Source organism: Triticum urartu, chromosome 3A (assembly GCF_056163025.1).
Source record: "Triticum urartu cultivar PI428250 chromosome 3A, HENAU_Tu73, whole genome shotgun sequence".
In the NCBI taxonomy this organism is placed as follows: Eukaryota; Viridiplantae; Streptophyta; class Magnoliopsida; order Poales; family Poaceae; genus Triticum; species Triticum urartu.
Window position 1 is genome coordinate 645,529,877 of NC_141875.1, and position 25,475 is coordinate 645,555,351.

Genomic DNA, 25,475 nt, shown 5'->3' on the forward strand with positions numbered 1-25,475 from the left:
GAATGGCCTTCTGATGATTTCTTGAGAGCAGCCGGTATCTACAAAGATTTTCATGAATTGGCTCACAATGCAGGCCTCACTGCTTTCCTCCATGACCAGTGCGATCAGTATCTCTTACTCACAAATACTTTTGTGCAAACTTTCATTTTCATTCTAGGAACTCACCACCTACGGTGGAGTTTCATTTATATGATGAGCATAAGGAGATGTCACTTTATGATTTCTATCGGATTTGTTTAATCCCTTTTGAGGGCAAGACAGAAGAACCACATCATGATGATGTGGCTGGGTTTATTGATACTATCACTGTAGGAGAAACTAGAAAGGTTTTCGATGCACGAATCACTAGCATACATTTTCCTGTTTTACGCTATTTTGCATTATCTGCTAGTCGTTGTTTAATTGGACGCGGAAACAGTGGAAACCTGAGTATCCCTGATATAATTATTTTGCACCACGGTTTATACAGTGATAACACTTTTAGTATGGGCGGTATTATTGCTAGACGGTTAAGTATGAACCGTACTAAGGGTCCCATCTTTGGAGGCATCTATGCCACACGCCTAGCTGCACATTTTAACATACCTATTAGGCATGCTGAGAAGGAAGAAAAGGTGCTGCCCCATGTTTATCTAGATCATAAAAGTTTGGTGACACATGATTTTATTGTTAAGAATAGGGCAGGAGAGCTTAAGTATCAATTGTTCTTTAAAAACATCATCCTGAGACTATTATCCTGCCTGCTCCTTCTTTGTTTAATTTTGTAGGACCCTACCTCGTTACGTGGGCTGCCGTCCAAGCTTACAAGAATCCTGCACCAGCCCCGAAACAGGAGCCACAAGATGAGCCTCCACGACAATCTGTTTATTCTTGGGATCCAGAGATGACTGTCAGCCAGTGGCAGTCAGAGTCTTCTTCTTCAACACAGTATGATCCCAACTATTCTTCCTCATCACAGTACGACCCCAACAACTATTATTATGGATATCCGCCAGGCCAGCCGTGGCCATAGACCAACTTAGGCCAAAAGCCTAAGCTTGGGGAAGGACATATTTCTCACCGACATTACATTTATGTTCACACACACTCATTGCTAGATGTCGGTGCTCATACTTTTTCACTGTAATATCCATGCTAGTTTATTTTCTTTTTCCTGCTTTCTTCCTGTGTGTTTGTTAAACCTTAAGAAAAACCAAAAAAAATCCGTAGTAGTTTATTTTTCTGCTGTAGTAGTAATAATTAAAAAGAAAACCCAAAAATATTTCCCGTTCTTCTTTTGCTTGTTGGAAGCTTTCCCGTGTAAATAGTTTTATTTCTTTTCTTTTGTTTGGGGGTCAGTAGGAGAAGACCATAATTAAATTGTTGAAGTGGCTCTTATATGCATTATTGTTGATTTAACCCAGAGCCCATATTGCCTTGTCTTCTCCTGTTTATTGAATGCTCGCAGATTCCAGCTTAGTCCAATGCACGTGCACTCTTATTATTATTCACATTGTTCGGTCGTGCAAGTGAAAGGCAATTATGATGATATATGATGGACTGACTGAGATGCGAAAAGATGGTATGAACTCGACCTCTTTTTTTGTAAATATGATGAGCCCGTCGTTCTTGATTCAGCTTATTATGAATAAACATGTTTGCAATAACAATTAGAGATCAGAGTTGCTTGTGCCATGCTTGATTAGCTATGAGCTATAATGATTTACCTTGTGTGCCAACATGCTATTGAGATGATTATGATGTAGTATGATGGGGTGGTATCCTATTTTGAATGATTTAAGTGACTTGACTTGGCACATGTTCACGCATGTAGTTGAAACAAATCAACATAGCCTTCACAATATTTATGTTCATGGTGGATTATATCCTACTCATGCTTGCATCCAATGTTTATTAATTTTAATGCATGTACATGGCTGTTATCGCTCTCTAGTTGGTCGCTTCCCAGTCTTTTGCTAGCCTTCACTTGTACTAAGCGGGAATACTGCTTGTGCATCCAATCCCTTAAACCCCAAAGTTGTTCCAGATGAGTCCACCATACCTTCCTATATGCGGTATCTACCTGCCGTTCCAAGTAAATTTGTATGTGCCAAACTCTAAACCTTCAAATAAACATTCTGTTTTGTATGCTCGAATAGCTCATGTATCAACAAAGGCTGTCCTTATGTTCTGTGTTAGGCGGGTTATTCTCAAGAGGAGTAGACTCCGCTCCTCACTCATGAGAAAATGGCTGGTCACTGGGATGCCCAGTCCCATGCTTTATGGAAACTAAATCAAAATTAATTGCAAACAAAACTCCCCCTGGGACCTAATGTATGTTGGAGGCACTCGTTGTTTCGAGCAAGCCATGGATTGATGCTTGATGGTGGAGGGGAGTACAAACTTTACCATTCTATTTGGGAACCGCCTATAATGTGTTTAGCATGGAAGATATCTCCATATCTTAGTTGTTACGTTGACAATGAAAGTATACCGCTCAAAATACAATTTATCTCTATTTCAAAACCAAGCTCTGGCACCTCTACAAATCCCTGCTTCCCTCTGCGAAGGGCCTATCCATTTACTTTTATGTTGAGTCATCACCCTCTTACTAAAAAGCACTAGCTGGAGAGCACAACCGTCATTTGCATTCATCACTGTTAATTTATATTGGGTATGACTATGATTGGATCTCTTTTACCATGAATTACAATGTCTAGTCAGTCCTTGATCTTTAAAGGTGCTCTGCATTTATGTTTTGCGGTCTCAGAAAGGGCTAGCGAGATACCATCTTGTTATATCATATTATGATTGTTTTGAGAAAGTGTTGTCATCCGGGATTTATTATTATGACTTACTAGTTGATTATGCTATTGATATGAGTAATGATGAGACCTGAGAATTATTGCAAATGTGGTTAGTTATGATTTATGCTGAAAACTTGAATGCTGGCTTGACATAATTACAACAATAAGAGAAAACAGAGTTTGTAAAAGTTTTTCTTTCTTTCTTTCAGTTTGTCAACTGAATTGCTTGAGGACAAGCAAGGGTTTAAGCTTGGGGGAGTTGATACGTCTCCGTCGTATCTACTTTTCCAAACACTTTTGCCCTTGTTTTGGACTCTAACTTGTATGATTTGAATGGAACTAACCCGGACTGATGCTGTTTTCAGCAGAATTACCATGGTGTTGTTTTATGTGCAAAAAACAAATATTCTCGGAATGACCTGAAACTCCACGGAACATCTTAGAAAAAACAATAAAAAATCCTCGCCAAAGATGAAGACCAAGGGCCCCACACCCTTCTCACGAGGGTGGGGGGCGCGCCCCCCCTAGGGCGCGCCCCCCTACCTTGTGGGCCCCCTGTTGCGTCTCCGACTCCAACTCCACCTCCATATATTAAGTTTCGATGAGAAAAAAATCAGAGAGAAGAAATCATCGTGTTTTACGATACGGAGCCGCCACCAAGCCCTAAAACCTCTCGGGAAGGCTGATCTGGAGTTCGTTCGGGGCTCCGGAGAGGGGGATTCGTCACCGTCGTCATCATCAACCATCCTCCATCACCAATTTCATGATGCTCACCGCCGTGCGTGAGTAATTGCATCGTAGGCTTGCTGGACGGTGATGGGTTGGATGAGATTTATCATGTAATCGAGTTAGTTTTGTTAGGGTTTGACCCCTAGTATCCATTATGTTTTGAGATTGATGTTGCTATGACTTTGCTATGCTTAATGCTTGTCACTAGGGCCCGAGTGCCATGATTTCAGATCTGAACCTATTATGTTTTCATGAATATATGTGAGTTCTTGATCCTATCTTGCAAGTCTATAGTCACCTACTATGTGTTATGATCCGGCAACCCCGAAGTGACAATAATAGGGACCACTCCCGGTGATGACCATAGTTTGAGGAGTTCATGTATTCACTATGTGCTAATGCTTTGTTCCGGTTCTCTATTAAAAGGAGGCCTTAATATCCCTTAGTTTCCAATAGGACCCCGCTGCCACGGGAGGGTAGGACAAAAGATGTCATGCAAGTTCTTTTCCATAAGCATGTATGACTATATACGGAATACATGCCTACATTACATTGATGAATTGAAGTTAGTTCTGTGTCACCCTATGTTATGACTGTTACATGATGAACCGCATCCGGCATAATTATCCATCACTGATCCGGTGCCTACGAGTTTTCCATATACTAGTTTTCGCTTATTTACTTTCCCGCTGCTACTGTTACAATCACTACAAAATACCAAAAACATTACTTTTGCTGTCTTTACTATTGTTGCCGCTACCACCACTATCATATTACTTCGCTACTAAATGCTTTGCTGCAAATACTAAGTTTCCAGGTGTGGTTGAATTGACAACTCAGCTGCTAATACTTGAGAATATTCTTTGGCTCCCCTTGTGTCGAATCAATAAATTTGGGTTGAACACTCTACCCTCGAAAGCTGTTGCGACCCCCTATACTTGTGGGTTATCAACCATCGCGACATCGCTCTTTCCCTGCCGCCGGTCGCAACCGCAACCGCGCCGGCCTCACCAACTCGGCAGCTGGACCTGCCTACTTCACCATGCCGCCAGATAGGTCGCACCCTCATCTCAAATCACTTTATTTAGGCGTCAGTTGTATGAATTTTTATTCTGGGCCAATCGATTCCCAATGGGAAGCACCACCCCTCGAGGCGGCGGAGGTCCTAGGCTGCCGGTTGGCTGGTGTCTAACGTAAGGGTGCAGGGCTGTAAGTTCGCCGCAAAAGCAACGCTTAGATGGCTATATTTTAGAGTTGCGTGGGTTGAAGCTACTGCCGCTGCCGGATCTGGATGACGGGGAGTCTTTGCGGATTGGCCCAGGGGTGACGCAACCACGGCAGTGTGGTAGGGCGGGGAGCGGGGTTTTGGCCGGGGCCACGGACGGCGGAGGCAGGCTGCTCTGCTGTTGGTCGCTGGCTCTTCGGGGAAGATTCCGAATAGTGTCAGCTGGGAGGCACAAGACGGCCAGCCATCCGGCGTAGATCGGATAGTACCAAAATAAAATAAAATCGTGTGACCCCAATTTAGTCTTCAATCAACAGACGTGTGACCACTCTCGTACCTTGCTGTTGATCTCTTAGTGTATTTCTTCAGATCAAAGAGATATGTCGTTCTTAACATTATGCGTTATCTGCATCTTCAGACACACCGTCTTCCGACTCACCGCAACTGCTCCAACAAGGGAATCATACACCAGAAGGGAGCTATAGTCCCCACTCAATAGTTCCCTGCATCAAATGCGCGTGCCCGACATGGACAGCTGCAACAACTACAGGGCCATCGACAAGTCAGCACATGATGGTCACTCCTATGGATGGCAGCTGGATAGGTTGTACCCTCATCTTACTTGTGTGCAACATTTATGGATTTGTTATTCATCTAAGCATGGAAAATAGATCATCACATTTCACTGTATATTCATGCTGATCTCTTACGGGTCTTTGAGGGAGTCCTGGATTAGGGGGTATCCGGACAGCCGGATTATATCCTTTGGCCGGACTGTTGGACTATGAAGATACAAGATTGAAGACTTCGTCCCGTGTCCGGATGGGAATCTCCTTGGCGTGGAAGGCAAGCTTGGCAATACGGATATGTAGATCTCCTTCCTTGTAACCGACTCTGTGTAACCCTAGCCCCCTCCGGTGTCTATATAAACCGGAGGGTTTAATCCGTAGGACAACATACAATCATACCATAGGCTAGCTACTAGGGTTTAGCCTCTCTGATCTCGTGGTAGATCAACTCTTGTACTACTCATATTATCAAGAATAATCAAGCAGGACGTAGGGTTTTACCTCCCTCAAGAGGGCCTGAACCTGGGTAAAACATCATGTCCCCCGCCTCCTGTTACCATCCGCCTCAGACACATAGTTCGGGACCCCCTACCCGAGATCCGCTGGTTTTGACACCGACATTGGTGCTTTCATTGAGAATTCCTCTGTGTCATCACCATTAGGCTCGATGGCTCCTTCGATCATCGATAGCGATGCAGTCCAGGGTGAGACTTTTCTCCCCGGACAGATCTTTGTATTCGGCGGCTTCACACTGCGGGCCAACTCGCTTGGCCATCTGGAGCAGATCGAGAGTTATGCCCCTAGCCACCAGGTAAGGTTTGGAAGCTTAAACTACACGGCCGACATCCACGGAGACTTGATCTTCAACGGATTCGAGCCCCTGCCGAGTGCGTCGCACGGTCACGATGAGCATGATTTAGTTCTACCATCGGACAGTGTTCAGGAGACCGCACCGGCAACCGCTCCGACCCTCAATTCAGAGACAATTGCGCCATCCATGGACGGGAGGATAGACCCCGCCACGGAGGCCGTATTCTCAGCGGCGATCGAGCCGAGTATCGACCTTACCCTTCACGGGAGCCGTGACGCCGAACTGTCGGATTCTTCCCCGGCCACGGACTCCGAACCGCCTGCGCCCGTGCCTATCGAATCTGACTGGGCACCGATCGTGGAGTTCACCTCCGCGGATATCTCTCAGCACTCGCCTTTCGGTGACATACTGAACTCATTAAGGTCTCTCTCCCTATCAGGAGAGTCCTGGCCGAACTATGTTGGACAGGATTGGGATGCGGATGACGAAGAAATTCGCCGCCCACCCACCACCCACTTAGTACCCACTGTCGAAAATTTGACCGACATGCTCGACTTCGACTTCGAAGACATCGGCGGTATGGACGACGATGTGGGAGACGAAGAGGAACCACTGCCCACAGGGCACTAGACAACCACCTCATCATATGATATATACATGGTGGACACACCCAAAGAAGGCAATGGCGACGAGACAACGGAGGATGACCCCTCCAAGAAGCAACCCAAGCGCCGACATCAGCGGCACCGCTCTATGTCTCGCCAAAGCAAAAGCGGTGACACCGGCATAGGAGATAATAGCACTCTGGACAGTGCCGAAGACGACAACAATCCCCTCCAGCAAGATTTAGAGCAGGAGGATGGAGAAGTCAGCCCTCCCGAGAGAGCAGCATATGGAGAGGCGGAGGATGATAATTACATGCCTCCCTCCGAAGACGAGGCAAGCCTCGACGACGACAAATTTGGCGTGCCGGAGGATCCCGCCGAGAAAGAGTGCTTCAAGCGCCGGCTTACAGCCACGGCAAATAGCCTTAATAAAAAGCAGTAGCAGCTTCAAGCTGATCAAGATTTCCTAGCTGACAGATGGACTGAAGTCCTTGCGGCCGAGGAATATGAACTCGAACGCCCCTCCAAGAGTTACCCAAAGCGCAGGTTACTACCCCGACTGGAGGAGGAAGCATTAAAACCTACATCTCCAGCATATGACGCGGCTGATCGGCCACCTCGTGGCCGCGACAGAGAGGCATTTTAGCCAAAAACTCAGCCCGCACCCCGACGCCACTCAAATAAAAATGACAAGGCACGGGGAAACACGCTAGACCTGCAAGACGTATTGGAGGACAAAGCAAAACACGCAAGATCGATCTACGGATCACTAGGGCGCGCCACTACGCGAGACGATAACCGTCATGCTGAATACAGTAAAAGTAAATCTGGCCGGGCCGAACACAGTGGACAAGACTCATTTGAGCCGCGTCGCGACATAGCCCAGTAAAGAGGCGCCGCACACCCCATATGCTTCACAGACGAAGTAATGGATCACCAAATCCCAGAGGGTTTCAAACCTGTAAATATTGAATCATACGACGACACAATAGATCCTGCGGTATGGATCGTGGACTTCCTCCTGCACATCCACATGGCCCGCGGTGACGATCTACACGCCATCAAATACCTCCCACTCAAGCTCAAAGGACCAGCTCAGCATTGGCTCAACAGCCTGCCAGCAGAATCCATTGGCTGTTGGGAAGATCTGGAAGCCCTATTCCTCGACAACTTCCAGGGCACTTATGTGCGACCACCAGATGCCGATGACTTGAGCCACATAATTCAGCAGCCAGAGGAATCGGCCAGGCAATTCTGGACACGATTCCTGACAAAGAAAAATCAAATCATCTACTGTCCAGATGCAGAGGCCCTAGCAGCTTTTAAGCACAACATCCAGGACGAGTGGCTCGCCCGGCACCTTGGCCAGGAAAAGCCGAAATCCATGGCAGCCCTCACGACACTCATGACCCGCTTTTGCATGGGAGAAGACAGCTGGCAGGCTCGCAGCAATAACATATCAAAGAACCGCGGTACTTCAGATACCAAGGATAGCAATGGAGGTCACGTCGCAACAAAATAAGCGCCGCGTCAATTGCGACTGTCGGTGTCAAAACCGGCGGATCTCGGGTAGGGGGTCCCAAACTGTGCGTCTAGGCCGGATGGTAACAGGAGGCAGGGGACACGATGTTTTACCCAGGTTCGGGCTCTCTTGTTGGAGGTAAAACCCTACGTCCTTCTTGATTGATATTGTTGATATGGGTAGTACAAGAGTAGATCTACCACGAGATCAGAGAGGCTAAACCCTAGAAGCTAGCCTATGGTATGATTGTATGTTGTGATTGTTGTCCTACGGACTAAAACCCTTCGGTTTATATAGACACCGAAGAGGGTTAAGGTTACACAAGGTCGGTTACAAAGGAGGAGATATCCATATCCGTACTGCCTAGCTTGCCTTCCACGCCAAGTAGAGTCCCATCCGGACACTAGACGAAGTCTTTAATCTTGTATCTTCATAGTCTAACAATCCAGCCAATGGAGATAGTCCAGCTGTCCGGAGACCCCCTAATCCAGGACTCCCTCAGTAGCCCCTGAACCAGGCTTCAATGACGATGTGTCCGGCGCGCAGTATTGTCTTCGGCATTGCACGGCGGGTTCCTTCTCCGAATACATCACAAAAGAATTCAAATACGAGGATAGTGTCTGACCCTACAAAATAAGTTCCACATTCCATCATAGACAGAATAATATTTTTGCAGATCTAATTTGCTGGCTTGTTTTGGCAGCATGAAGTTACGTCATGGCCCGGTGATTATTCGAACCGTTTCTTTTAACCAGCCCCGCATATAACGCGAGGCAGTTTTTCGACACGTCTTGACAAAGCAGAGATCGTGTCCCCTTATTACGGGATTCTCATCAATACGGGCGTGGGTAACCCAACCGCGTCATCAATTGCGCGCTTGGGGGATAAGCGAGTTTTACCAGGCAAGTGGGGACGCTTAGTTTCGTCCGCCCATATAAACGGATAAGGATTCACCTTTCTATCCACGCCTTCTTCCTCCCTTGCCCATCCATTTTCGCACACTCGAGCTCTAGAGCCCAAGTCCACACTTCCACCTCAACCTTATCCAACCATGTCCGGAGCGGGAGGCAGGTGGATGGTCTCCTCCGTCACGGAGGGAGGCATCAAGAAGCTGCGCGGAGCCGGATACTTAGCCGAGAACATCGCGCATCGGCTGCCCGCTGCGGGGCAGATCGTCCCTACCCCGGAAACTTACGAGAGGGTAGTTTTCCTTCACCACTTCCTCTGCGGACTAGGGTTTCCCCTCCATCCATTCATCCGTGGTCTCATGTTCTACTACGGGCTGGACTTTCATGATCTGGCCCCGAACTTCATCCTCAACATTTCGGCGTTCATCATCGTGTGTGAGGCTTTCCTCCGCATCCGGCCCCACTTCAGCCTATGGTTAAAGACCTTCAATATCAAGCCGAAGGTAGTACGAGGCCAACAAGCAGAATGCGGCGGAGCCATGGTGGGCAAAATGCCCAACGTCATATGGCTCGAAGGCTCCTTCGTGGAGACAATAAAGGGATGGCAATCGGCGTGGTTCTACATCACCGAGCCGCGCGACGCCAAATGGGCGGCAGCCCCTTAGTTTTGATCCGGATTCCCAACACGGCTCACTTCCTGGAAAGAGAAGGGCTTGTTGTGGGGTTCATCGGTGGAGCTGGATGGACTCCAGAAATGTATCCGGAGCATGGCGAGCAAGAAGCTCAAGCTTGTCAACATAGTCCAAGTTATGCTCATCCGCCGGACCCTCCCGTGTCAACAACGGGATTTTACCTTGTGGGAGTTCGACCTGGCCCAGCACCAGACTCTGAGCAAGCTCTTTGATACGACGCACAAGGACGCCTGGAAGGTGCTGTTCAAGGGCGCCGAGGTCCCCCCTTCTCTTGCCGAGGACCGCAGACTAAGCGCAGAGCGCCTAGCGCGTCTGGTGAGTTCAATACGTCCCGTAGGTCATTTATTTTTCCTAGCTTAATTATGCACGGGGTCTAATCTCCCTGCCTTTGATAGGACTGGGTGGATATGTCGGGGCATATTAACTATCCGACCCCTTTGCCCGAAGACACTGCGAGCGCTCTCCTGCTAGAGATGCTGGCTCCGGCTCCTTACAAGGTGCCGGAGAAGACCAAGAAGGCCAAGGGAACCCGAAAGAGTTCCCGACGCCAGGTGTTATCGGACTCATCGTCTGATAACTCTGCGGCACACTCTTCCCCCGAAGACGAGGAGGAAGAAGAAGATGCTCCCCCTCCAGGCGAGGGAGACAAGAAAAGGAAGGCCGCCCCAACTAGGGAGGCCGAAGGGTCCAAGAAGGGGAGGACTCTCCTTCCGGACACCGCCGCCGACGAGGGCGAAGACGAGTGGTTGCCCCGGGCCAAGCCCCCGGGGAGATCGTAAGTATTCGGATACCAGAGTAACTCATAGGATTCCTTCGTTGCATTGATTTTCCTAACGCCAAACGCAATTATGCAGGCCGCCACGAGCCAATATCGAGGTATCATCAGACGGCTCCTTGGGCTCGTCGGACATGGATAGCGATCCAGGCCCAACCGCCACCTCCTCTCATCCTGTCGACGACGCTGAGGTGTTGTCTCAAGAGGTAACCAGATCGAGGGGAGACAGTCCCGGAGGCTCCTCAAGGCGACCTTCCGGACTCCGGGAGCCGAGGGGACGGGGCCCCCGAGAGCTCCGAGTTCGGCCCTCAGCCGATCACCGCGCCGGACCCTCCAGCGGTTCCGGGCTCGGGCAGGCGGCCTCCTTCTAAGAGGGGCAAGACACCTGTGTGGGTGACCTCTATCCATCCAGAGGCGCCGGACAATCTGCTAGAAGCGCTTCCCAGCGCTTCCATCGACGAGGAGCACCGCACTATCATGAGTGCGGTGATCCAGAAGGTTCAGTCCGCCAAGAGCGGATTGACTGAAGCCTGTGCCAGCCTTCTAATAGGCTTCGAGGTAAGTGTTTTAAAATGTAGTAGAAATATTACCGCATAGATAGTAGCCCCTGATGCTCTGTTCGGTGTTCACAAAGAAAAGCCGAACAGAGGATCAAATAATATCGCAGGAGTCTAATATAAGGATGTCAATATGCGTATGCAGGCTTCGCTGCTGGCGTCCGCCGCACTGACTACGGAGGTCGCCGTACTGAAGCAGGACCTCGAGGGGTCCAGGAAAGAGCTCGGCCTTGCCAAGAGGCAGCTCGAGGAGAACAGGGGTAAGTAATGCCCCGTCTATAGATATGTATATATAAAAAGGACGCGATTGCAAAATGACAGGATCATTGTATGTTTGCCAGGGGCCACGACCGAGGTGGCAACCCTGAAGCAAGAGCTAACCCAGGACGAAGATAAAGCGGCCAAGGAGCGCACCGAGCGAGAGAAGCACGAGGCTCGGGTGGGCGAGGTGCAGCAAGAGCTCCAGGCTCTCGTGACGAAGCACGAGGCGTTGGAGCTTTACTCGAAGACGCGAGAGTCTGAGCTTGTCGCGGCCCTTGAGAGCGTAAAGAGTGCCAAGGCCGAGGCCCAGAAGGCCCTCCAAGAGATCGACGCGATGAAGAAGATAGCTGCGGGTAAGGATTTCTATATGCAAAGCAAGCATGCAAAAGTAAATTACCGATTACTTACCCGGATCCGGAGCTCTTCAGGAGCATTCGCAGATTTGCCCCGCAGTGTGTTCGATGCCGCACAATTTTACCAGGCCGAGGACGGAAGCTCGACGGAGAAGCTGTTCTGGTCTCAGTATGCTGAGGTCGAACATCCGGTGCCAATGAGCGACCAGCTGAAGCAGATGGTCGAGCTGCATAAGGCGGCCGATCAGGCCATGAAGAGCTTTATAGTCCGGCTGTGGCCTGGCGACGCCCTTCCGAACAGCTTCTTCGGCCTGGTGAGGCGGCTTGTGGATGCCTGCCCGCGGCTGGAGGTCGTCAAGCGATCTGTCTGCATTGAAGGTGCACGTCGGGCTTTCGCCCGTGTGAAATTGCAGTGGGTCAAGCTAGACGCCGTGAAGCTGATCAAGGAGGGGCCGCCAGAGGGCAAGGAGCACCGCCACCCCGAGATGTACTACGAGGGTGTTCTGCCGGGTGCCCGTCTCATCGCGGACGAGTGTTCAAAATATGTAATATTTGAGTAAACTGCTCGTTTTATCCTGTATTTATGAAAACTTGTTTCATATGCGCTATGCAACGCTTGTTTGAATTTAAAATATTACCTTTTGTTTGGCTGTTTATCCAATCTAAGAGATGGCTAGTCCTCGGCTTCTGCCCCCATGCCACGAGTGCTGGGGTGTTCGGGATAAACCTGAGCACTCTTTTTCCCATATTTGGGTCCTTCGAGGGAGGTGCTCAGCACAATGAACAAGGCAATCGGACTAATAATGCTTTATCACTCTCACTTAGCCATAGAATTCTATAATTTTAAATTTTGGCGAAGCCCCTAGTATTCGGAAGGCCAAATTCGGGGCGCGATACACGCCTGTAAGCTGGACAGGGTCGGCCCCTCGCCCTAAGCGGCATAAGTCTTTAGGGACTCGAAAAACCTCGCCGAACAGCGACCTGTCTCTTGCCTTATCATGACAGTCAGTTTTAGCTTTCTCTACTGAGGTGCTAAGCCCGGCAGAACCGGGGCACAATCGCAGTAGTTCTCCTAGTGCTACCTTAGCCGATAGAGCGGAACGTAAGGTACCAAAATATAGGAGCCGGGCAAACCCAACATTTGACCAAAGACATGATTCGGAGCTGATGCATATAATGCTATAAGTTCGGGGTGCCGCACTTGTGAAAGTGTTTGGACTTTTCACACCGCATTGTGGGGTACGTAAGCCCCTGGTGTATTGGTCGTACCATAGTGTATGGTTGCAAGGCGTCATTAATGAACACACACACACACACATATATAACAAGAATGCAATAATAGTCGTAATGTCATGCATTATTTATTAAAAAATTGCGTTAAAGCAGACTGATACAGATAGTGCAATAAGCAAAGAGTAGGACTATGTCCCTTCGAAGGGAAAGCTGAGGAATGATATTAAATTGAATATTTCACTCTTTACTGTAATCAACCTAGGAATTCTGTGATATAACGTAGCTGTCTGCCTCCTTGGTTGCTGCATCATGTGTTCGGCAATAGTGCTGCCGAACAGTGTTTCCAGAGATTAAGGTCCTGAAAGAAAAGGAAAAATAACCGAACGGGAAGCCCCTAGTGCGGTTTAGGCCGCGTCTTGGGGCGTGCCGTAGTTGTGCCCCCCTCCCCACCTGTGCCCATGGTATTTTTAATGCGTAATTATGTACGCGCGGCACGAGTTTCGCCCCTGGGCTAGGATTGGGGTGGCCGCCGTATTGCTACGCAAGATCAGATCGCGCCAGGCGGTCTATTTTCCGATTGCCCCGAGCGCGCTTGAAGGTGTCCGGGCTGTGAAGCGCCGAACTGGTTGATTGCCTTGAGAGGCTGCTTTGCGTTTCTGCTGCGAGGGCTGCGATGTGCACCTCTGTTCGGAGAGAGCGCTCTGTGTTTCCATTGAATGTGATAACTCTGCGAGGTCCTGGCATCTTGAGCTTGAGGTATGTATAATGCGGTACCGCATTGAATCTAGCAAATGCAGTTCGCCCGAGCAACGCGTGATAACCATTGCGGAACGGGACTATATCGAAGATTAAATCTTTGCTTCGGAAGTTATCCGGGGATGCGAAGACCACTTCCAGTGTAATTGAGCCTGTGCAATGGGCCTCTACACCGTGAATGACGCCCTTAAAGGTCGTCATTGTGGGTTTGATCCTTGAGGGGTCTATACCCATTTTGCACATTGTGTCCTGATAAAGCAGGTTCAGGCTGCTGCCGCCGTCCATAAGGACTCGAGTGAGTTGAAATCCGTTGATGATTCGGTCTAGGATCAGTGCGGCGAATCCGCCATGACGGATACTAGTGGGGTGGTCCCTATGATCGAAGGTGATCGGACAGGAGGACCAAGGGTTGAACTTTGGGGCGACTGGCTCCAACGCATATACGTCCCTGAGCGCATGCTTCCGCTCCCTCTTGGGGATGTGGGTTGCTTATATCATGTTCACCGTCCGCACTTGCGGGGGAAACCTCTTCTGTCCTCCAGTGTGCGGCTGCCGGGGCTCCTCCTCGTCATCACTATGTGGCCCCTTGTCCTTATTTTTGGCAATTAACTTGCCGGCCTGCTTGAACACCCAACAATCCTTGTTGGTGTGATTGGCTGGCTTGTCTGGGGTGCCGTGTATTTGACACGAGCGATTGAGTATACGGTCCAAGCTGGACGGACCCAGCGTACTTTGTTTGAATGGCTTTTTCCGCTGACCGGGTTTAGAGCCTTTGAATCCGGCATTGACTGCCATATCCTCAGTATTTTCGCTGTTAATGCGGCGCTTATGCTTGTTGCGACGTGACCTGCTATTGCCGTCCTTGGTATCTGAGGTACCATGGTTCTTTGATATGTTATTACTGCGAGCCAGCCAGCTGTCTTCTCCCGCACAAAAGCGGGTCATGAGCATCGTGAGAGCTGCCATAGATTTCGACTTTTCCTGACCAAGGTGCCGGGCTAGCCACTCGTCTCGGATGTTGTGCTTGAAAGCCGCTAAGGCCTCCGCATCCAGGCAGTCGACGATTTGATTTTTCTTTGTAAGGAACCAAGTCCAGAATTGCCTGGCCGACTCTTCTGGCTGCTGAATTATGTGGCTCAAATCATCGGCGTCTGGTGGTCGCACATAAGTGCCCTGAAAGTTGTCGAGGAATGCGGCTTCTAGATCTTCCCAACAGCTAATGGAGTCCGCTGGCAAGCTGTTAAGCCAATGCTGCGCTGGTCCTTTGAGCTTTAGTGGGAGGTATTTAATGGCGTGTAAGTCATCGCCGTGGGCCATGTGGGTGTGGAGGAGGAAGTCCTCAATCCATACTGCGGGATCTGTTGTGCCGTCGTATGATTCAATATTTACAGGTTTGAACCTTCTGGGAATTGATGTTCCATTACTTCGTCTATGAAGCATAAGGGGTGTGCGGCGCCTCTGTATTGGGCTATATCTCGACGCAGCTCGAATGGGTCTTGCCCGCTGTGTTCGGCCCGACCGGATTTGCTTTTACTGTATCGGGCGTGACGTTTGTTGTCTCACAGAGTGGTGCGCCCTCGTGATCCGTATATCGATCTTGAATGCTTTGCCTTGTCCTCCAATATGTCTCGCAGGTCTGGCGTATCTCCCCATGCCTTTTTATTTGAATGGCGTTGGGGTGGAGGCTGAGCTTTTGGCTGGAATGCCTCTCTATCACGACCACGAGGTGGCCAATCAGCCGTCTCATACGCTTCTTCCTCTAGTCGGGGTAGTAACCTACGCCTTGGGTAACTCTTGGAGGGGTGCTCGAGTTTATATTCCTCGGTCGCGAGGACTTCAGTCCATTTGTCAGCTAGCAAATCTTGATCAGCTTGAAGCTGCTGCTGCTTTTTCTTCAGGATATTTGCCGTGGCCATAAGCCGGCGCTTGAAGCGCTCTTGTTCGACGGGATCCTCTGGTATGGCGAATTCATCGTCGCCGAGGCTTGCCTCGTCTTCGGAGGGGGGCATGTGATTGTCATCCTCCTCCTCTCCATCTGCTGCTTTCTCGGGAGAGCTAGCTCCTCTATCCTCCTGCTCTAAATCTTGCTGGAGGGGTTTGTCGTTTTCTTTGGCACTATCCGAAGTGTTATTATCTCCAGTGCCGGTATCACCACTTTTGCTTTGGTGGGACTTAGAGCGGCGCCGCTAACATTGGCGTTTGCGTTGCTTCTTGGAGGGGTCATCCTCCGCTGTCCTGTCGCCATTGCCTTCTTTGGGTGTATCCACCATGTATATGTCATATGACGAGGTGGCTTTCCAGTGCCCTATATGTGCTGGTTCATGTTCGTCTCCTACATCGTCGTCCATACCGTCGATGTCTTCGGAGTCGAAGTCGAGCATTTCGGTTAAATCATCGACAGTGGCTACGAAGTGGGTGGTGGGTGGGCATTGAATTTCTTCGTCGTCCGCATCCCAATCCTGTTGGCCATAATCCAGCCAGGGCTCTCCTGACAAAGAGAGAGACCTTAGTGAATTCAGAATGTGCTGAAGGCCGAGTGCTGAAAGATATCCGCGACGGTGAATTCCATGATCGGCGCCCAATCGGATTCGATTGGCAGGGGCGCGGGCGGTTCGGAGTCAGAAAAAGAGTCCGGCACCTTGGATTCACGGGCTGCGCAGAGGATTTTGCTGGTGTTCGGCTCGATCGCCGTTGAGACTGCAGCCCCTGAGGCGGTGTCTAACCACCCGTCCTCGATTGGCGCAGTTGGCTCCAAACTAAGGGCCGGAGCTAATGCGGGCGCGGCCTCTGGGGTACTGTTTGGCGGCAGAGCTAGGTCATACCCATCGCGATAGTGTGGTGCGCCCGGCTGTGGCTCGAATCCGTTCAAACTTCCAAATCTGAGCTGATGGCCAGGGCATAGCTTTCAATCTGCTCCAGATGGCCAAGCGAATTAGCCCGCAGTGCAAAGCCGTCGAATACGAAGACCTGTCCAGGGAGAAAAGTCTCACCCTGGACCGCATCGCTATCGATGATAGTAGGAGCCATCAAGCCTAACGACGACGACACGGAGGAACTCTCGATGAAAGCACCAATGTCGGTGTCAAAACCGGCGGATCTCGGGTAGGGGGTCCCGGACTGTGCGTCTAGGCCGGATGGTAACAGGAGGCAGGGGACACGATGTTTTACCCAGGTTCGGGCCCTCTTGATGGAGGTAAAACCCTACGTCCTGCTTGATTGATATTGATGATATGGGTAGTACAAGAGTAGATCTACCACGAGATCATAGAGGCTAAACCCTAGAAGCTAGCCTATGGTATGATTGTATGTTGTGATTGTTGTCCTATGAACTAAAACCCTTCGGTTTATATAGACACCGGAGAGGGTTAGGGTTACACAAGGTCGGTTACAAAGGAGGAGATATCCATATCCGTACTGCCTAGCTTGCCTTCCACGCCAAGTAGAGTCCCATCCGGACACGAGACGAAGTCTTCAATCTTGTATCTTCACAGTCTAACAATCCGGCCAATGGAGATAATCCGGCTATCTGGAGACCCCCTAATCCAGGACTCCCTCAGCGACAATACCAAGGATACGGCAGTCAATGCTGGATTCAGAGGCTCTAAACCCGGTCAGCGGAAAAAGCCATTCAAAAGAAGCACTCCGGGCCCGTCCAGTTTGGACCGTATAGTCGATCGCTCGTGCCAAATGCATGGCACCCCGACAAGTCAGCCAACCACACCAACAGGGAATGTTGGGTGTTCAAGCAGGCCGGCAAGTTAAACGCCGAAAACAAAGATAAGGGGCTACATAGCGATGACGAGGAGGAGCCCCGACAGCCGAACACCGGAGGGCAAAAGAGGTTCCCCCCACAAGTGCAGACGGTGAACATGATATATGCAACCCACATCCCCAAGAGGGAGCGGAAGCGTGCGTTAAGGGATGTATATGCGTTGGAGCCAGTCGCCCCAAAGTTCAACCCATGGTCCTCCTGTCCGATCACCTTCGATCGCAGGGACCATCCACTAGTATCTATCATGGCGGATTCCCCGCACTGGCCCCAGACCCAATCATCGACGGATTTCACCTCACTCGAGTCCTTATGGACGGCGGCAGCAGCCTAAACCTGCTTTATCAGGACACAGTGCGCAAAATGGGTATAGACCCCTCAAGGATCAAACCCACAAAAATGACCTTCAAAGGCGTCATACCAGGTGTAGAAGCCCATTGCACAGGCTCAGTCACACTGGAAGTGGTCTTCAGATCCCCGGATAACTTCTGAAGCGAGGAGTTAATCTTCGATATAGTCCCGTTCCGCTGCGGCTATCATGCACTGCTCGGGCGAACCGCATTTACGAGATTCAACGCGGTACCGCACTATGCATATCTCAAGCTCAAGATGCCAGGACCTTGTGGGGTCATCACAGTCAATGGAAACACAGAGCGCTCTCTCCGCACGGAGGAGCACACTGTGGCCCTCGTAGCAGAAGCGCAAAGCAGCCTCTTAAGGCAATCCACCAGTTCGGCGATTAAAGACCCGGACACCTTCAAGCGCGCCCGGAGTAATCGGCAACAAGACCGCCTGGCATGTTCCGAGCTTGCATAGCAATGCGGCCCCCACCCCAGTACCAGCCAAACGGCGAAATCCTTGCCACGCGTACATAATTACGCATTGAAAATACCAAGGGCACAGGTGGGGAGGGGGCACGACTACGGCACGCCCCAAGACGCGGCTCAACCGCACCAGGGGCTTCCCGCTTTGTTATTTTTCTCTCTTTCAGGACTTTAATCTCTGGAAACCCCGTCCGGCAGTACGACTACTGGACACACGATGCAACAACCAAGGAGGCAGAAAGCTACGTCGCACCAGGGAACTCCCAGGTGGTCTCTGATAACGAGTGAAATACTCGCTTTAAATACCATTCCTCAGGTTGCCCTTGGAGGGGACATGTCAAATCGTCCTACTTTTTGCTTATCACACTACTTGTATCATTCTGCTTCGACGCACCTTTTTGAATAAACAATGCATAGCACTGGTTCATTCATGACATTCAGCACCCGTACACTCTGGTACGGCCAATACGCCAGGAGCTTAAGCGTACCCCATAATACGGCGTGACAAGTCCGAACACTTTCGACAGTGCGGCACCCCGAACTTATAGCATTATATGCATCAGCTCCGAATCATGTCTTGGGTCAATAGTTGGGTTTGACCGGCTCCTATGTTTTGGTACCTTACATTCCGCTATATCGGCTAAGGTAGCACTGCGAGAACTACTGCGATTGTGCCCTGGTTCATCTGGGCAAGCACCTCAGTAGAGAAAGCTAAAACTGACTGTCATGATAAGGCGAGAGCTGGTCACTGTTCGAGAGGTCTCGAGTCCCTAGAGTCTTATGCCGCTTAGAGCGACGAGTCGGCTTTGTCCGGCTTAAGGCGTGTATAGTGCCCTGAATTCAGCCTTCTGAATACTAGGGGCTTCGCCAAAATTTAAAACTGTAGACTTCTATGGCTAAGTGAGAGTGATAAAGCATTATAGTCTGATTGCCTTGTTCATTGCGTTGAGCACCTCCCTCGAAGGACCCAACAATGGGAACAAGAGTGCTCAGATTCATCCCGAACACCCCAGCACTCGTGGCATGGGGGCAAAAGCCGACGACTAGCCATCTCTCATATTTAATAAACAGCCGCACAGAAGGTAATATTTTAAATTCAAACAAGCGTTGCATAGCGCATATGAACAAGTTTTCATAATACAGGATCACACAAGCAAGTTCATTCAAAAATTACATCCTTCGCACACTCGTCCGCCACAAGACGGGCACCCTTCAGGACACCCTCATAATACATTTCGGGGTGGCGATGCTCCTTGCCCTGCGGCGGCCCCTCCTTTACCAGCTTCTCGGCATCCATCTTGGCCCAGTGCACCTTCGCACGGGCAAAAGCTCGGCGTGCACCTCTGATGCAGACGGACCGCTTGATGACTTCCAGCCATGGGCAGGCATCCACAAGCCGCCTCACCAGGCCGAAGTAGCTGTTGGGAAGGGAGTCGCCAAGCCACATCCGGACTATAAGGCCCCTCATGGCTTGTTCGGCCGCCTTGTGCAGCTCGACCAGTTGCTTCAGCTGGTCGCTCACAGGCATCGGGTGTTCGGTCCTAGTATATTGAGACCATAACAACTTCTCCGTCGAGCTTCCCTCCTCGGCCTGGTAATACTTCATGGTATCCGACACGCTGCGGGGCAAATCTGCGAATGCTCCTAGAGAGCTCCGGACTCGGGTAAGTAACAAGTAATTTACTTTCACATGCTTGCTTTGCATATTGAAGGCCTTATCCGCCGCTATCTTCCTCATCGCCTCAATTTCCTAGAGGGACTTTTGGGCTTCAGCCTTGGCATGCTTTGTGCTCTCGAGGGCCGCGGCAAGCTCGGACTCTCGCGTCTTCGAGTCAAGCTCCAAAGCCTCGTGCTTCTTCAGGAGAGCCTGGAGCTCTTGCTGCACCTCGCCCACCCGTGCCTCTTGTTTTTCTCGCTCAGTGCGCTCCTTGGCCGCTTTGTTTTCGGCCTCGGACAGCGCTTGCTTCAGGGTCGCCACTTCGGCCGTGGCCCCTCGCACATCCATGATGATCCTATCATTTTGCAACCGCATCTTATATATATACATATATATATGGACAAGGTATTACTTACCTTTATTCTCCTTGAGCTGCCTCTTGGCAAGACCGTGCTCTTTCTTGGACCGCTCGAGGTTCTGCCTCAATGCAACGACCTCCGTAGTCAGTGCGGCAGAGGTCAGCAGCGAAGCCTGCATACGCATACAGACATACTTATATTAGACTCCTACAGATATTATTTGATCCTCTATTTAGCTTTTCTTTGTGAACACCAAACAGAGCATCAGGGGCTACTGTCTATGCGGTAATATTTTCCTATATTTTAAATACTTACCTCAAAGCCTGTTAGAAGGCTGGCACAGGCTTCAGTCAGTCCGCTCTTGGCGGACTGAACCTTCTTGATCACCGCACTCATAATAGTGTGGTGCTCTTCATCGATGGAAGCGCCGCGAAGCGCTCCCAGCAGGTTGTCCGGTGCCTCTGGATGGACAGAGGTCACCGGCACGGGCGGCTTGCCCCTCTTGGAAGGGGGCCGCCTGTCGGAGTCAGGAACCACTGGAGGTTCCGGCGCGGCGTTTGGCTGGGGGCCGAACTTGGAGCCCTTGGGAGTCTTGCTCCCTTCACGCCTGGAGTCCGGAAGGTCGCCTTGAGGCGCCTCCGGGACTGTCTCCCCCTGGCTCGGTGCCCCTTGAGACAATACCTCGACATCGTCCATAGGGCGAGGAGAGGAGGCGGTTGGAAGTGTATCACTATCCATATCCGACGAGTCCAAGGAACCGTCCGACGAGGATATGTCGATACGGGCTCGGGGCGGACTGCATAATCATATTTGACATTTGGAGAAGCAGCGCAACAAGAGTATGCTATGAGTTACTCTGGTATCCGAATACTTATGACTTTGCCAGGGGCTTGGCCCTGAGTAACCACTCGTATTCGCCGTCGGCGGCGGTGGTGGAACAGTCCGGAAGGAGAGTCCTACCCTTCTTGGACCCTTCGGCCTCCCCGGTTGGGGCGGCCTTCCTTTTCTTGTCTCCCCCGGCTGGAGGGGGAGAGTCTTCATCTTCCTCCTCCTCGTTTTCGCGGGAGGAGTGCGTCTCGGAGTTATCGGACGATGAGTCCAATAGCACCTGGCGCCGGGAACTCTTTCGGGTTCCCTTGGCCTTCTTCCTGGTCTTCTCCGGCACCTCATAAGGAGCCGGAGTCCGCATCTCCGTCAGGAGAGCGTCCGCAGGGTCTTCAGGCAGAGGGGCCGGACAGTTAATCTGCTCCGATGTCTCCACCTAGTCTTGTAGAAGGCATGGGAGCTCAGACCCCGCACATGGTTAAGCTATGGGAAATAAATACCCAACCAGATGTACAGAACTTACCGGATTCGCGGGGCGCTTCGCGCTTAGCCCGCGGTCCTCGGTAAGAGAAGGAGGGACCTCGGCGCCCTTGAACAGCACCTTCCAGACGTCCTTATGTGTCATGTCTAAGAGCTCGCGTAGAGTCTGGTGCTGGGCCGAGTCGAACTCCCATAAGTTGAAAGCTCGTTGTTGACACGGGAGGATCCGGCGGAAGAGCATGACCTGGACTATGTTGACAAGCTTAAGTTTCTTACTTATCATGTTCCGGATACACTTCTGGAGTCCGTCCAGCTCCACCGATGAACCCCAGGACAGGCCCTTCTCCTTCGAAACTCGGGGGCCGCCACCCAATTGGTGTCGCGCGGCTCGGTGATGTAGAACCACCCCGATTGCCACCCCTTTATGGTCTCCATGAAGGAGCCCTCGAGCCATGTAACGTTAGGCATTTTGCACACCATGGCTCCACCGCATTCCGCTTGTTGGCCGCCTACTACCTTCGGCCTGATATTGAAGGTCTTCAGCCATAGGCCGAAGTGGGGCCGGATGCGGAGAAAGGCCTCGCACACGACGATGAACGCCGAGATGTTGAGGATGAAATTCGGGGCCAAATCATGAAAGTCCAGCCCATAATAGAACATAAGGCCGCAGACGAATGGATGGAGGGGAAACCCCAGTCCGCGGACGAAGTGGAGGAGGAAAACCACCCTTTTGTGAGGTTCTGGAGTAGGGACGATCTGCCCCGCGGCTAGCAGCCGGTGCGCGATATCTGCGGCTAAGTATCCGGCCCCGCATAGTTTTTTGACATATCCCTCCGTGATGGAGGAGACCATCCACTTGCCTCCCGCTCCGGACATGTTTGGAGAGAGTTGAGGAGAAGAATGTGGACTTGGGCGCTGGAGCTCGAGTGCGCGAGAGTGTATGAGCAAGGAGGAAGAAGGCGTGGGTAGAAAAAGGTGAAACCTTATCCCTTTATAAGGGCGGACGAAACTATGTGCCCCCACCAGCCTGGTAAAACTCGCTTATCCCCCAAGCGCCGTAATTGATGGCGCGGTTGGGTTACCCACGTCCGTATTGATGGGAATCCCGTAATAAGGGGACACGATCTCTGCTTCGACAAGACGTGCCAAGGAAACCGCTTCGCGAAACACGCTGAGATAGGTTATGAAAAACGATTCGAATAAAGACCTAGATGTGGTGTGATGTCACGCTACGGGGTACGTCAGCAGATTAGATTTGTGGAAATATTATTCTCTCTACGGTGGTATGTGGAACTTGTTTTGCAGAGCCGGACATGATCCTCGTGTTCAAAATCTTCTATGAAGTATTCGGGGGAGGAACCCGCCTTGCAATGCCGAAGACAATCTGCGTGTTGGACTCACCGTCATTGAAGCATGGTTCAGGGGCTACTGAGGGAATCCTGGATTAGGGGGTATCCGGACAGCCGGATTATATCCTTTGGCCGGACTGTTGGACTATGAAGATACAACATTGAAGACTTCGTCCCGTGTCCGGATGGGACTCTCCTTGGCGTGGAAGGCAAGCTTGGCAATACGGATATGTAGATCTCCTTCCTTGTAACCGACTCTGTGTAACCCTAGCCCCCTCTGGTGTCTATATAAACCGGAGGGTTTAGTCCGTAGGACAACATACAATCATACCATAGGCTAGCTTCTATGGTTTAGCCTCTCTGATCTCGTGGTAGATCAACTCTTGTACTACTCATATTATCAAGAATAATCAAGCAGGACGTAGGGTTTTACCTCCGTTAAGAGGGCCCGAACCTGGGTAAAACATCATGTCCCCCGCCCTCTATTACAATCCGCCTTAGAGGCACAGTTCGGGACCCCCTACCCGAGATCCGCCGGTTTTGACACCGACAGTCTTGTTCAGGAGTTAACGATGTTCCATAGTTTAGCTAAGATACTTGTTCTTTAGGTAACGTTGTTCCATAGTTATCATCCATCGGCCAATGCTATCCCACGGGCTGGTGATTATAGTATTACACCACTTCTAGTATTACCTATGTTGTTCTTTAATACTTTTGTGTGCCATCTAGTTAATCTTGAGTACAAACGATACATATTCTGTAGCTTTCATATGTGTTTTCACTTTAGTTTATGAGACCTGTTGCTGCTAGTTAACCCCAATCCTACTATTTATGTCATCTCCTACATGCACTCATTACATAAATCTAACTACTAGTTGTCTTCCATGCATGTCAGATATAATTGCACACACTGATATATCCACAAGAACCTCACGGAGCATTGTAAAGGCTAATAAACTTGATGTCAATGATACCCAATATGATGGAACATGTAAAGGCAGTTCTTCAGAAGACTTCCAGAAAGATGATGAATCCTCTTCACCCCACAAGGTCCTTGCTCTAACTTGTCCTGTGATATGGGTACAACATGCATATAATGTCCTAGAGTGTATCTACTCTGTTGCAATGCCATGTGCTTAGCATGCTGATCATGCATGTAAATATGTCAAGCCTTCCTGTTTTTCAGTACCTATTCCATTCATGATAACAAGTTTTCAAATTCAAGTACTGTCATTCTACTCTATCGCAATGCCATCTGCTTAATTTGGACATCATGCTTCTGAATATCTTATGCATTGTTATTCATCAGTATGTACTTCATCTGTCTACCATACCATGTTTTTTACATTGAAGTGATGTTCTAGTGCTGTGTTGCAATGCCATCTTATTTTCCCAATCATACACGTGTATGTTGCCTTATTTATTTTTGTACATATTCCGCTAGCATACAGTTTTACATTCAACTAGTGTTTTTTGTTGTGTTGTCCTGTCGTATCCCTAGCTCTTACACCATACTCCCTCCGTCCGGATTACATGTCGCCGAAATGGATAAAAAAGGATGTATATAGAACTGAAATACGCCTAGACCCATCCATTTTTTTCTGGATGGAGGGAATACATGTCAATATGTCATGCCTTTCTATTCTTCAGTACCTATTCCATCTCTCTGTTGTCGCATGTTTTACAATTAAAGCACCATTCTTCTATACAAGGCATGCAAGGGGAAGACGACTATGTTAGAATCTGAAGGGTTACAACCAAGGCCTTTGCAAAAGATCCAAACACCAGGAGATAATAAACCAACTCCAGTTTTTATAGATACTGCTCCAGCACAGAGAAACCCAACTCCTACTAATAATAAGCAGATTCCAGTGGCCAAAGAACTAGTCCGCTCTAGTCCAGCAAAAATATGTCAACTCAATTCTAAGAAGCGTGTGCGTATCCTTGCATCATGAAATTTATAGCATGCTGATCATATTTTCTACATGTTTCTTACCCATCTCTCTTTTAGAAAATAAGCTTAACAGATAGAAGAATTTCTGCAATGGTATCGTTTATGAGGAAAGATTCTTGCAGGAATTCTCTGTGCTCCAATGTAGATGTAAGTACCTGTTGTATATCACTATATTTTACATCAGCATGTATTTTGTTAATCGGCGTGAATCCAACCTTTATCTGATCTAAATTTAGTTGTAGCAAAATGTATGATTAAAGGCCACAATGTTGATTTTTGCAAGGAAAACTGCCTGGTAGTTTTGCATCCTGAGCTGCATGAGTGTACTATCTCATATCAGTGGGTTTGAATACTTTGGTTCTACAGTGGGGTTTTCAGTGTTTTTTTACTATGTTGTCATGTCGTATCCCTAGCTCTTACATCATACTCCCTCAGTCCGGATTAAATGTCGCAGAAATGGATAAAACTGGATGTAT